This window comes from Phyllobates terribilis, unplaced genomic scaffold, assembly GCF_046119375.1.
Source record: "Phyllobates terribilis strain yellow unplaced genomic scaffold, ASM4611937v1 Scaffold_9__5_contigs__length_417890890, whole genome shotgun sequence".
NCBI lineage: Eukaryota > Metazoa > Chordata > Amphibia > Anura > Dendrobatidae > Phyllobates > Phyllobates terribilis.
The window spans coordinates 164178025-164192386 of NW_027362769.1; positions in this window are offsets into that span (position 1 = coordinate 164178025).

Consider the following 14362-nt stretch of genomic DNA (forward strand, 5'->3'; position numbering starts at 1 on the left):
ATAACCTCCCTACAACGCCTGGGCATGCTCCTGATGAGGCTGAGTATTGTGTGTGGCCTCCACGTGCCTGTATAACCTCCCTACAACGCCTGGCATGCTCCTGATGAGGCTGAGTATTGTGTGTGGCCTCCACGTGCCTGTATGACCTCCCTACAACGCCTGGACATGCTCCTGATGAGGCTGAGTATTGTGTGTGGCCTCCACGTGCCTGTATGACCTCCCTACAACGCCTGGGCATGCTCCTGATGAGGCTGAGTATTGTGTGTGGCCTCCACGTGCCTGTATGACCTCCCTACAACGCCTGGGCATGCTCCTGATGAGGCTGAGTATTGTGTGTGGCCTCCACGTGCCTGTATGACCTCCCTACAACGCCTGGGCATGCTCCTGATGAGGTTGCGGATGGTCTCCTGTGGGATCTCCTCCCAGACCTGGACTAAAGCATCCGCCAACTCCTGGACAGTCTGTGGTGCAACGTGACGTTGGTGGATGGAGCGAGACATGATGTCCCAGATATGCTCAATCGGATTCAGGTCTGGGGAACGGGCGGCCAGTCCATAGCTTCAATGCCTTCATCTTGCAGGAACTGCTGACACACTCCAGCCACATGAGGAATACGACCGCTCTGTACACTGTGCAGTGGCCGTTATTGGTACTGCAGCTCAGCTCCCACATAGTGTACGTGTGCGCTGCTGTCACATGCATGTTCTGTACTTCGAATAGTAATGAGCGAACCTGTCGAAATTCGTATTGGGCAGTTTCCTTTGAATTTTACCAGGAAATGCGATTAGCATCAAACTGGGTTTTCTTCAAAGTGAGCAATTATTTCTTTTTTTTTAGATTTACTTAACCCCTTTCTGGCCCTGTATCCGCATGAATCAAATCGCAAAAATGTAGGATTCCGGCGACTCTAAATTCCTTTGTGAAATTTCAGGCAGATTCCACAAATTCGCTCATTTCTAACTTCCAGTTATTATAGGAGACCCGATATCAGCCGATTGTGTTGGGTACTGGGTGTCGACCCCCCACCACCACCATGCTGATATTAATGATCTATTTTCAGGCTACGTCATGGATATTTTAGCATGAGCAACCCCTTTAAGCCTCCAGTTCATGACAATAATTCCAGAATTGCCGACCTGTCAGTGGAAAAGCAGCAATGGGAAGCTGGGATCCAGAAAGCTGGGTGGACGCTGCACGGGCCGCGCTCAGTGTCTGTCGCTCAGCATCAATTTTCTATGAAGGACAATGAGCAGGAATAATGAGATGATGTAGCAGAGTGGAAATTGTCACAATATTTAGGGGATCGGTCTGGCACTGATAATGAGCCGCCTGTCACTTTAGGTTCCGTTACAGACTCACATTACTTTATGGATATCTTTTAATAATACTTTGGGGTCAAATAGGTAAATTCTACCAAGAAAATCTATTATTAGGATAAGATGTGAAGCAGGTAATGACATGGGGCCTGTGGATATAAGACTCTATACTGGAGATGGTGAATTCTCTTATTATACATGCTGCTGATATAATGATGGATTCACCCGGAAATTGTGCTGACAATGGAACAGATTGCATTGAAGTTGCAGTTGTGATCTCAGCCTCTTTATTGTGTTATGTATAATTCTGTCCTAATACTAAAAATATACAAATTATTCAGCGCACGAAGCATGTAAGAGTGGAGTCGAATCAACGTATGTGGGGGCAGAGATCCATATATAATGCATATTCAGTAATTCATTAGGTTGCATCCTTCCCACTTATGGCCATGCATCGTGCGAAGACTGAAAACACATGGGCTCATTAGAAGAACTTACCTGTGCAGATCAATGCTTATTTCACCTCTCCTTAGTGTACTCTCTAGGGTGTTGGAGTTGGGTTGTTTCGGTACCACCTTTCCTCTCATTTGGACAAACACCAGATCATTCTCTGTGCTTTGTAAGGCTCTACAAGATACAATAGTTAGATTTTAGTATATTCCCAAAAAGTGGCATAAAGCAGGACGAGATGACACATGTAAATTATTGGTCTTGGGGGGAGGAATAAACATGGCAGAGGAAAGGGCTTAGACATGAGTGATTTGGTCTATAACTTGTCAAATTTGTTCTAAATTTGTCAAAAAAGTTTGGATTCCAAAATTTTTAGAATTTGAATCCAGCAAAATAGCAGCTGATAGACAGTCATTATTCTGGATTCTTTTGAGAGCCAGGAAATAAAGAAATCACATTATATCTAAATGTCCTAGGTTCTCACTTGACTTTTTATATCTTAGTCTGAGAGAGAGTAAAGAGAGCACGCTGTGAATAAAGAGGAAAGGCCTTAAAGAGGAAATAAGTGCAGGATAGAAGCTGGACTGTTACATGAGCTAATGAAGACAGCAGTGGTCTGGATACACACATGCCTCACATCCAGCCTATATAACAGGGAGAAACATAAATTGCTCACATCCAGCCTATATCACTGGGAGAGACAGACAGACCTCACATCCAGCCTATATTACTGGGAGAGACACACAGACCTCACATCCAGCCTATATTACTGGAGGAGACACACAGACCTCACATTCATCCTATATTACTGGGAGAGACACACAGACATGACATCTAGTCTATATTACTGGGAGAGACACACAGACCTCACATCCAGCCTATATTACTGGGAGACACACAGACCTCACATTCATCCTATATTACTGAGAGAGACACACAGACCTCACATCCAGCCTATATTACTGGGAGAGACACACAGACATCACATCCAACCTATATTACTGGGAGACACACAGACTTCACATCCAGTCTATATTACTGGCAGAGACACACAGACCTGACATCTAGTCTATATTACTGGGAGAGACACACAGACCTCACATCCAGCCTATATTACTGGGAGACACACAGACCTCACATTCATCCTATATTACTGAGAGAGACACACAGACCTCACATCCAGCCTATATTACTGGGAGAGACACACAGACATCACATCCAGCCTATATTACTGGGAGACACACAGACCTCACATCCAGCCTATATTACTGGGAGAGACACACAGACCTCACATCCAGCCTATATTACTGGGAGAGACACACAGACATCACATCCAACCTATATTACTGGGAGACACACAGACCTCACATCCAGTCTATATTACTGGGAGAGACACACAGACCTGACATCTAGTCTATATTACTGGGAGAGACACACAGACCTCACATCCAGCCTATATACTGGGAGACACACAGACCTCACATCCAGCCTATATTACTGGGAGAGACACACAGACCTCACATCTAGTCTATATTACTGGGAGAGACACACAGACCTCACATCCAGCCTATATTACTGGGAGAGACACACAGACATCACATCCAGCCTACATTACTGGGAGAGACACACAGACCTCACATCCAGCCTATATTACTGGGAGAGATACACAGATCTCACATCCAACCCACATTACTGGGAGACACACAGGTCTCACATCCAGCATATATTACTGGGAGAGACACACAGACCTCACATCAGCCTATGTTACTGGGAGAGACACACAGACATCACATCCAGCCTATATTACTGGGAGAGACACACAGGCTTCACATCCAGCCTATATTACTGGGAGAGACACACAGACCTCTCATCCAGCCTGTATTACTGGGAGAGACACACATGCTTCACATCCAGCCTATATTACTGGGAGAGACACACAGTCCTCACATCCAGCCTGCATTACTGGGAGAGACATACAGGCTTCACATCCAGCCTATTTTACTGGGAGAGACACACAGGCCTCACATCCAGCCTATTTTACTGGGAGAGACACACAGGCCTCACATCCAGCCTATATTACTGGGAGAGACACACAGTCCTCACATCCAGCCTATATTACTGGGAGAGACACACAGACCTCACATCCAGCCTATATTACTGGGAGAGATACACAGATCTCACATCCAACCCACATTACTGGGAGACACACAGGTCTCACATCCAGCCTATATTACTGGGAGAGACACACAGACCTCACATCAGCCTATGTTACTGGGAGAGACACACAGACATCACATCCAGCCTATATTACTGGGAGAGACACACAGGCTTCACATCCAGCCTATATTACTGGGAGAGACACACAGACCTCTCATCCAGCCTGTATTACTGGGAGAGACACACATGCTTCACATCCAGCCTATATTACTGGGAGAGACACACAGTCCTCACATCCAGCCTGCATTACTGGGAGAGACATACAGGCTTCACATCCAGCCTATTTTACTGGGAGAGACACACAGGCCTCACATCCAGCCTATTTTACTGGGAGAGACACACAGGCCTCACATCCAGCCTATATTACTGGGAGAGACACACAGTCCTCACATCCAGCCTATATTACTGGGAGAGACACACAGACCTCACATCCAGCCTATTTTACTGGGAGAGACACACAGGCCTCACATCCAGCCTATTTTACTGGGAGAGACACACAGGCCTCACATCCAGCCTATATTACTGGGAGAGACACACAGGCCTCACATCCTGCCTATATTACTGGGAGAGACTCACAGACCTCACATCCAGCCTACATTACTGGGAGAGACACACAGGCCTCACATCCAGCCTATTTTACTGGGAGAGACACACAGGCCTCACATCCAGCCTATATTACTGGGAGAGACACACAGTCCTCACATCCAGCCTATATTACTGGGAGAGACACACAGGCCTCACATCCTGCCTATATTACTGGGAGAGACACACACACCTCACATCCAGTCTATATTACTGGGAGAGACACACAGATCTCACACCCAGCCTATATTACTGGGAGAGACGCACAGACCTCACATCCTGCCTATATTACTGGGAGAGACACACAGACCTCACATCCAGTCTATATTACTGGGAGAGACACACAGAGCTCCCTGTATTACTGTGAGGGAAAATTCTGAAAATCTGAAGCTCTCTATCAGGCTGTAAATTGCATATTAGGGTATGTGAAAATGAATGAAGGAATGAAGATTACAGATTGTATCTTAGTGAAAATGTATTGAATAAAGATAGTTACTGACATGTAAAAATAATTTTTCTATGTCGAAAGTATCCAAAGCCTTTACAGTTTCACTTATACAATCAATCCTTTAGCAGTAAAATGGGCAAACCTGGTTCCCAACATGGTGCCCTTTATTGCACATATATGTAAATGTAGAGGCCCCAATTAGTATTTTGCTAATAAATAAATATAAGAGACTCTGCATGAGGTTCAATTCATTCTCCTTCATTTCCAAATCAGTTGTTCATTGTGTTAAAAACATCCCTACAAGTTTAGGCAAGTGAGTGCAAAATAGTGATTGATATATATAATAGGGCGTTCTTGGGCCCTGATCCATTTCTTACACGGAGCCCAGATCTTTTTAATAACATCCCTGCAGCCAAAGTCCATTTCTTCTTAGAGAGAACCCCGGTGGATAGCGCCCACCTATAAAACTTGGCAGTGAAATTCCACCATTAGTAATTAGAGCTGAAGAAACCGAACCATCCGATCCACCTCATGCCACAATGTGCAAACTTGCAGAAAACGATCATAAATTATTTACTTATTTTTAGTGATGAGCGAGCACTAAAATGCTCGGGTGCTCGAAGCTCGGGTCGAGCACATTGGAATACTCGGGTGCTCGACCCGAGCAACGAGCCCAATGTAAGTCTATGGGAAACTCGAGCATTTTTCTGGTCCCCCCCCCCCGGCGGTCTGCAGAAGGTCAAAAATTGCCCAAATCGATGGGAACGGTGCTCAATTAAACGTCAGGCAGGCAGAATATATAGGCAGACAGGTAGGCAGGGTATATAGGAGGGTGCATGAAAAACATAGCAGGGCACTTGGAACACACTAGTGCCCTCCGATTTTCATGCACCATCTCTTTAAAAAAGCCGGCAATTCAGCAGCCGCACACAGTTATAACATCGGTACCCGCCAATTTAGAACAGAAAGAATAGAGCATCACACATAGATTAGATAGATAGAAACATGTCAGTCACATATATAATAAGTACAGCGACAGTGTTGGTTACTGTACTTGTCATTTAGTGTTAAAATAAAGGATTTATTAAAAAAAAATTGGCGTGGGGTTCCCCTTAATTTTAGTCTCTAGCGGAGGTTAAGCAGACGGCTGGGGCAGATGTTTGAAGCCTGGGAAGGGGGTCATACCCACGGAGCTTCCCAGGCTACTAATATCAGCCCCCAGCTGAATACCTAGCCTTTACTAGCTATTAAAATGGGGGACCCAAAAAAAAATGATGTGGGGTCCCCCCTATTTTAATAGCTAGCAAAGGCTAGGCAGACAGCTGGGGGCTGATATTAATAGCCCAGGAAGGGTACCATGAATATTGGCCCCCTCCCAGGCTAGAAACACCAGCCGTCAGCCACCCCAGAAATGGCGCATCCATAGGAGCGCTCATAGCATCCTCACGCTCACCGCAAGCGCAGGAGAATTTTCCCACGCTGTCAGTGACGTGCATGAGGTGAGCAGAGTTCATTGGACATGAACTCGGCTCATCTGGATGCCGTCACAGCCAGACACTGAGGAGTGCAAGTGTGGCGCCCCTGAGGGTTCTGTCGCCACAGAGGTACTGCACCTCACCCAGAGGTGTGGTGTCTCCTTCTCTCAGGTAAGGAGGGAGTGCTGCCCGGAACCCCAACACCTGCATCCAACACTACACCACTCCAGGCCGGCTGGAAGGGGAAGATGCAATGTGTTTTTCTGCTGAGCCCTGTCCCTGGCTGGAGTGGGGGGAACTCAGAGGTAGGGGGGAACCAGTAGTGGGTGTGGGTGGAGGAAGTAGTTTAAGGGAGCTCTATATTAGTACGTATATAAAGGGGAGCCATTTTAGGGTGGCAGGAGAGTGCAGTAGAGCACAGTGAGTGAGGACAGTCAGTCTGGGAGCAGAGTCTCTTTAGGAGCTCTGCTCCACAAGCAGGGCCCGGTCCTAGAGGCCCAGGAGGGGAGCAGAGGAGGAGGACTCCATTCTAAGAAGGGATCCTAGGGGGTATGGCGAGTGCAGGACGGCACCCGTACGCCCCGCATCTGTCAGAAGACAGAGAGATCGTAGGCCGCAAGAAGGGGAACGGCCCCTGGTCCAGCCGTGTTACTCCAGGTCTCGGCTGGGAAAACCAGAGGCTTCTGGCTTCTATAGTCAGTCAGTTGCCGAAGCCTCATTCTAATCCCCGTGAGGGTCAAGCAGGTCTGTGAACTCCGACGGACAGGAGGGACTTCAGAGCACCCGAGCAGGATTGAGAGTGGGAAGCGCAGGGCAGGAGGGAGAAAGACCCAGCGTGAAGACGGTCTAGCTAGGAACACAAGAAAGTGGGGTTCTGTCAGGTACTCCTAATATACCTGAGGGAGTGCTGAACCCCTGCCTGGTGAACGCAGCGTGACGTGGGAGGCCGACAACTGTACAGTGCACCAGTGGAACTGTCATAAGAACTGTGAGTAAAAACTCGGATGACTGCACCGCACTGCCTCCGTCCATTCTTTATCTGCGCCATCTTTCCCTCCCTGCACTACAACACCCAGCGCAACCAACAACCCGTACACTGCCCTGGAGCTAGCTCTTCCTGTGGAGAGCCACACCATCCCTGCTGCCGTAACACCAGCTCCAGAGGACTTCTCCGCAGCGGCGGCTCCCTTTAGCCGCAATCCACAGGTGGCGTCACGAACAATCCCAAAAACCCCATATAAAAATATCCCCCCTTTTGCACTGACCACCCTGGGTCACGGACCGGGCCAGCCACCGTGATATTCCCCAGACCGGCATCCATAGGCCCGGCTTCCGAGTACCCCACGGCCCTGGGGGCGCGTCACAAGCATGCATGCGCTTCTCAGTGTCTGCGGCATGGCAAGCTGGATGGCAGCTTTCGGCTGCGATCCAGCCTGTCATGTGAATGTAGCAGAGCTGAAGCTGACCTGGGAACCATGGAAAGGTAAGGATGAGGTTGGTTTATTATTTTACTTTTATTGCAGAAGACATTGGCTTCAGCTGGAATGGGCGTGATGGTAGGTATGGTTTAATTTAGAACAATAAAGAATTGTGTGTTTATTTCAATTAAAGGACTTTATTCTGGGTGTTGTGTTTTTTTTAAATACTTTACTAGAAATTCATGGCGGTCATGTCTAATATTGGCGTGACCCCATGAATTTCGGGCTTAGGGCCAGCTGATAATACCAAGCTGACCCTAACCCCTTTATTACCCAATGAGCCACCGCACCAGGGCCCTGGATTAGTTGGGTACAGCGCCAGAAGATGGCGCTTCTATGAACGCGCCATTTTCCGGGGTGGCTGCCGACTGCAATTTGCAGCGGGGGGGGGGCAGAAAGCTTGGGCCTCCCTGCGCTGCAGATTCCAGCCCCCAGCTGCCTAGTTGTACCTGGCTGGACACAAAAATAGGGCGAAGCCCCACGTATTTTTTTTTTAATTATTTCATGAAATTCATGAAATAATAATAAAAAAAAAAGGGCTTCCCTATATTGTTGTGTCCGGCCAGGTACAAATAGGCAGCTGGTGGTTGGGGGCAGCCCGTTCCTGCCTGCTGTACCTGGCTGGAAACAAAAATAGGGCGAAGCCCCACGTCAATTTTTTTTAAATTATTTTATGAATTTCATGGGGGCTGATATTAGTAGCCTGGGAAGCTCCGTGGGTATTACCCCCTTCCCAGGCTTCAAACATCTGCCCCAGCCGTCTGCTTAACCTCCGCTAGAGACTAAAATTACGGGGAACCCCACGCCAATTTTTTTTTAATAAATCCTTTATTTTAACACTAAATGACAAGTACAGTAGCCAACACTGTCACTGTACTTATTATATATGTGACTGACATGTTTCTATCTATCTAATCTATGTGTGATGCTCTATTCTTTTTGTTCTAAATTGTCGGGTACCGATGTATGCCGCTGAAGAATTGCCGGCTGGCTTATTTAAAGAGACGGGTGCATGAAAACACTATTATTTTTTTAATAAATCCTTTATTTTAACACTAAATGACAAGTACAGTAACCAACACTGTCGCTGTACTTATTATATATGCGACTGACATGTTTCTGTCTATCTAATCTATGTGTGATGCTCTATTCTTTCTGTTCTAAATTGTCGGTACCGGTGTATGCCGCTGAGGAATTGCCGGCTTTTCATGTTTCACTGTGAGCACTGTTCCCATCGATTTGGGCAATCACTGTAATGCCACAACCACCATGGCTGTGACATTACAGTGAGTGGCAGACAATCCCTGCATGATTGGTGCTCTAAATAGCGTCAAACATGCAGGACGGGGACCCGAGCTCCCGCCCAAGCATCTCGAAAGTACTCAGCGAACTCCGAGCATCTCGAGTACTGAGATGCTCGGGCGAGTACCGAGCGGTGGCGAGCATGCTCGCTCATCACTACTTATTTTCCCAACATCTAATTAAAAAAAAACTCATCCTGTCAATAAGTTTATTGGCCCGAGGACTCTAAATGGATCTATGAAGTGGAGAAACCTTCTCGGATTTGCTCGTTTGCCGTCATAAATACCAGCATAATATTTTCTTGGTGAGCTGAACCCGTGAACCGAGCTATTCATAGAAACATGGAGACATGAAATAGACTGTAAAGCTCTTCTACATGAGGACGCTTCTTCACAACTGGATGCCTAATGCCCATGATAAGACGTAAAATATTCATTGTCGGAAAGGTTAACGCTCAGCTCCAGGCAAATCTCTCCACAAGTGACTACGACTCCAAAAAGATGGACACGTAGAAATGTCTGCACCATAGCAGCAACAGTAACTATCTCAGTGCCTTATAATGTTGTATGGGGTGGGATACAAAAATGAGCCCCCTGTTCCCTTTTGTGGTTTGCACAAGATGACGCTTAGTGGGTCTTTTTTATCAGAGATGTCTTACAGTTTAACCGTCTGTGTTGCCCCATGCCTGACTGGTGTCATATGGTGGGAGCTGTAGAGCCAAAGGTTTGAGATTATTGTGACAGATGTGTCAGAGGTGACAGATAGTCGCCCTGCAGTTGGTTGCAGGAGATATCTACGTTTGGCATTACAGACATCTTCTTAGAGGCTGTCTGTAGGACCCAGCGGCTACCTCCCTCTGGCTAATTAACACCCTGCCTGGGTGTATAAATACCTGCTGTGTTTCAGAAGGAGGTGCCGGCGATATTCATTACTACCTGTGAAAGCTTTAGCAAGAGTAGTACTTTGTCCACTCTGGAGCTTGAGGCCGTGTGCGCATTTGTTTGGAGTCGTCTAAAGCTAAGCAATCCCCCCGTGTTTGTCTACCCTTGTTGTCTATAGAGTTTAGTGGAGATTGACTAGTGCTCATCTCCTTCCTTCCCTAGCCTTAGCCATACGCCAGGAAAACTCAGGGCGAGGCACACATGCAGCGATTGGTGAAGAGTAGTGATGAGCGAGCATGCTCGCTACTGCTCGGTGCTCAACTCGGGTCTCCTCCCTGCATGTTTGGCGCTCTTTAGAGAGCCAATGAACATGCAGGGATTGCCTGCCATGCACTGTAATGCCGTAGCCATGTTGGTTGTGGGCATTACAGTGATTGGCTGGCAGCACAGCGTCATCGGGTCTATATCAGACCTGGCGCCGCCATGCTCGTCACAGTCACTCCGGGTCAGACAGTGTAGGGAGAGCTGCTATTGCTGAGCTAGGGAGAGATTTGCTTGCGTATTAGGTAGTGTAGGGAGAAAACAAGTACATTATACATATCCATCTTAACAAACAGTCTTTCTGAGGACTAATCCATCTGCAGTGATATAAGGCTGGCAGGGTGTGTAGGCAGGCAGGCAGTGTATATAGGCAGGCAGTGTATATAGCAGACTGCAGTGCATATAGCACAAGAGGCTCCATTCCAATTCTGCCTTCTGCTGCTGTTAGATATTTCTATACAAAGGCCCAGGTCTTAGGGGCCAGGAATACTTTTCTTTGGATCTTAATCCTCATTATTTGCTTAAAAAGCAATCCAGAGAACACTGTTTTTTTCTGCGCCATTTGCTTGTTGGCACTGCAGAATACAGCCAGGTCCTTTCCATATTACAGCGCTAGAAATCCAGCTATTTAAAACTGTGTTTTCTCCGTCAAAGGGATCACATATACGTTGTCAGAAAATACTGCCATTTCTGGCCTCCATTAAAAATTTCCTTTAGTGTGTCATTGAAGCAATTCACCGCAGTTTGCTGGTCAAACTACTTACCTACAGGCCAGGTATTTAAAACTCTGTTTTCTCCATCACACGGATCACACATAAGTTCGCTGCAAACTCAGCCATTTGTAGTGAGTGTGGAAGATACTGTCCTCCATTTAAAATGGGCAAGGCACGTGGCAAGGGATGGGGAACTGGACGTGATGGTAATGGTGCATGCAGAGGCCGAAGACAAGGCGGTGGGCAAGCCAAAATTGTGCCACAACAAACACCCACATCTTCTCGCCTGACCTTCCTGACCCAAATTATAGGGGACCGCAGCACACCACTATTGAACCCAGATCAGTGTCAAAAGGTTGTTGGTTGGATAGCGGATAATGCTTCCAGTCACTTAGCCTCCACCATCACCACCCTGTCTTCCACATGGTCAAGTCTCAGTAGCCGTGAGTCTGGACCGCATATTCCTCGCCCTGATCCTCCTTCCTCCCACCATGCCGAGTACCCAGAGACAACTGATCCCACACTTGGACACTCTGAAGAGCTGTTCACTTTTCCATTTATAGATTCGGACCTCTCGCCCGGTCCACTTGAAGCGGGGCAAGAGGAGATCGCGTGTAGCGATGCCCAAATATTTGAGCAGCCACGGTCACACGAAGGCGACGGTGGGAAAGTGTCACAAGAGGTGGACGATGATGAGACACAATTGCCAGAAAGTCAGGAGGAGGACCAGGGTGCGGAAGCGGAAGACTAGGTGGTGGATGATATAGTAACTGACCCAACATGGCAGGAGGACATGCAGAGCGAGGACAGCAGCACACAGGGGGAGGGAGGCAGAGCACCCCAAAAGGCAGGAAGAAACAGCGTGGTGGCCGCAGACAGAAGGCAGGCAACTGTTCCCGTAACACCAACACGAAGGAAGTTGCCAGTACAGCTGTTAGGTCTTCCCGAGTCTGGTTGTTTTTTAAAGACTCTGCCGATAACCCCAAAAAGGCCATTTGTACCAAGCGCCAGGCCACCATCAGCAGGGGTGGCAAAACGACCAGCCTGACCACTATCAGCATGATCAGGCACATGGCAGCAAAGCACCCGACTTTGTGGGCCGAACCCCAGGGTCCAGGAACAGTGTCTGCAGGTGGCACCATTCCTTCTTCCGCTGTTGTGCATGCAAGCCAATCCCCTGTCCATGGTGCATGCGAAGATGCCTCCTGCCCTGCACCTGTCGTTGCGCACTCTCAAGTAGCAGCATCAAGAAGTACGTCCATGTCCTTGTCCCAGCGCAGCGTTCAGTTGTCCATACTCCAGTCCTTGGAACGCAAGCGCAAATATGCAGCCAACGCCCCACAGGCCACACTACTAAATTCTCACAAATGTTGCCTTTTAGGCTCGTGGAGAGGGAAGCATTTCGCAACCTGATGGCGACGGCCGTCCCTCGGTACTTGGTCCTCAGCCGCCACTATTTCTCCCAGTGTGCCGTCCCCGCATTACACAAGCACGTGTCCCAAAACATTAGCCGTGCCCTCAACAACGCAGTTACCGGGAAAGTCCACCAACCACGGACAAGTGCTTGTGGGCAGGGACGGTACATCTCGCTGATGGCACACTGGGTTAACATAGTGGAAGCCGGGACCCAGTCGGACCTTGGGACGGAACACGTCCTCCCAACGCCAAGGATTGCGGGCCCTAGGTCAATCAGGGTTGCCCCCACGGTCTACAGCTCCTGCACCTCATCCTCCTCAGCCTCCTCCTCTTCAGCCTCCATCTCCGAAATGACCACATCACTTACAAGCTGGAAGCACTGCAGCACTGCCTCGGCCAAGCGGCAACAGGCTGTGCTGAAGCTAATATGCTTAGGTGACAAACCACACAATGCTGAAGAGTTGTGGACAGCTCTGAAAGAGCAGGCAGATCTGTGGCTCACACCTCTGAACCTACAGCCAGGCATGGTCATGTGTGACAATGGCCGGAACCTGGTGGTGGCTTTGAGGCGAGCTCACACACGTACCATGCCTGGCCTATGTGCTTAACCTCGGGGTTCAGTGGTTTCTCAAATCCTACCCGGAGCTGCCAAAGTACGCCGCCTATGTGTCCATTTTAGAAAGGCAGCTACAGCTTCCGCCGCCCTTGCCTTGTTTCAGCAGCATTTGCAGCTTCCGGCTCACAGACTGGTGTGTGATGTCCCCACGTGTTGGAACTCTACACTGAAGATGTTGGGAAGGATTTGTGAGCAGAAGAGGGCAGTTGTTGAGTACCAACATCAACAAGGCCGTTGGTATTCAGTTCAGACTCCACACATAAGACCTCAGGAGTGGACATGGATGTCAGACATATGTACCATCCTCCAAAACTTTGAGGACTCCACCAAGATGGTGAGCGGCGATGACGCCATAATTAGCGTCTGTCTTCTGAAACGCTCTCTGCTCACAATCAAAGAGGATGCATTGCAGGCGGAGCACGATGAGATGGAGCAAGGAACCATTCAGGGTGATTACACACAGCCAAGCCTCATCTCATCCCAACGTGGATTGTGTGACAATGAGAAAGAGGAGGAGGAGGCAGGACAGGAGCTAGTTTCATGAACTATAGACGGTACTACTTGCACAGCTGTCATACCATCTGTTCAGCATGGATGGCCAGAGGACAGAGAGGAGGAGGAGAGCATGGTCAGTCATCCTCTTGGTGAGGACATGGAAGTCTTGCCTATTAGTAGTCTGGCACGCATGGCTGAGTTTATGTTACGCTGCCTTTCCCATGACCTTCGCGTTCTCAAAATTTTGGGTGACAGTCATTACTGGTTGGTGACACTTCTAGACCCACGCTACCAGGAGAACTTTATATCTCTTATTCCTGAGGCGGACAGGTGTACAAAAATGGGGCAGTACCAGAAGGCCCTTGTTGCGGAACTATTAAAAAAATTCCCATCTGAAAACGCAGGCGGCAGAGGGCACACTCCGTTGGACAACCAAGGAGTACAGGCGAGAGAGACACAACTTCAATCCAGCAGAGGCAGGAGAGCACTGTCAAAGTTCTAGGAGAGTTTTCTCAGACCCTCCCATCGCACAGGCCCTGAGGCGCGGGGTACTCTCACAAGGAGTGCAAAGTTTGGGAAGATGCTGAGGGAGTACCTTGCCGACCGTACCAACGTCCTCCGTGATTCCTCTGTGCCTTATAATTATTGGGTA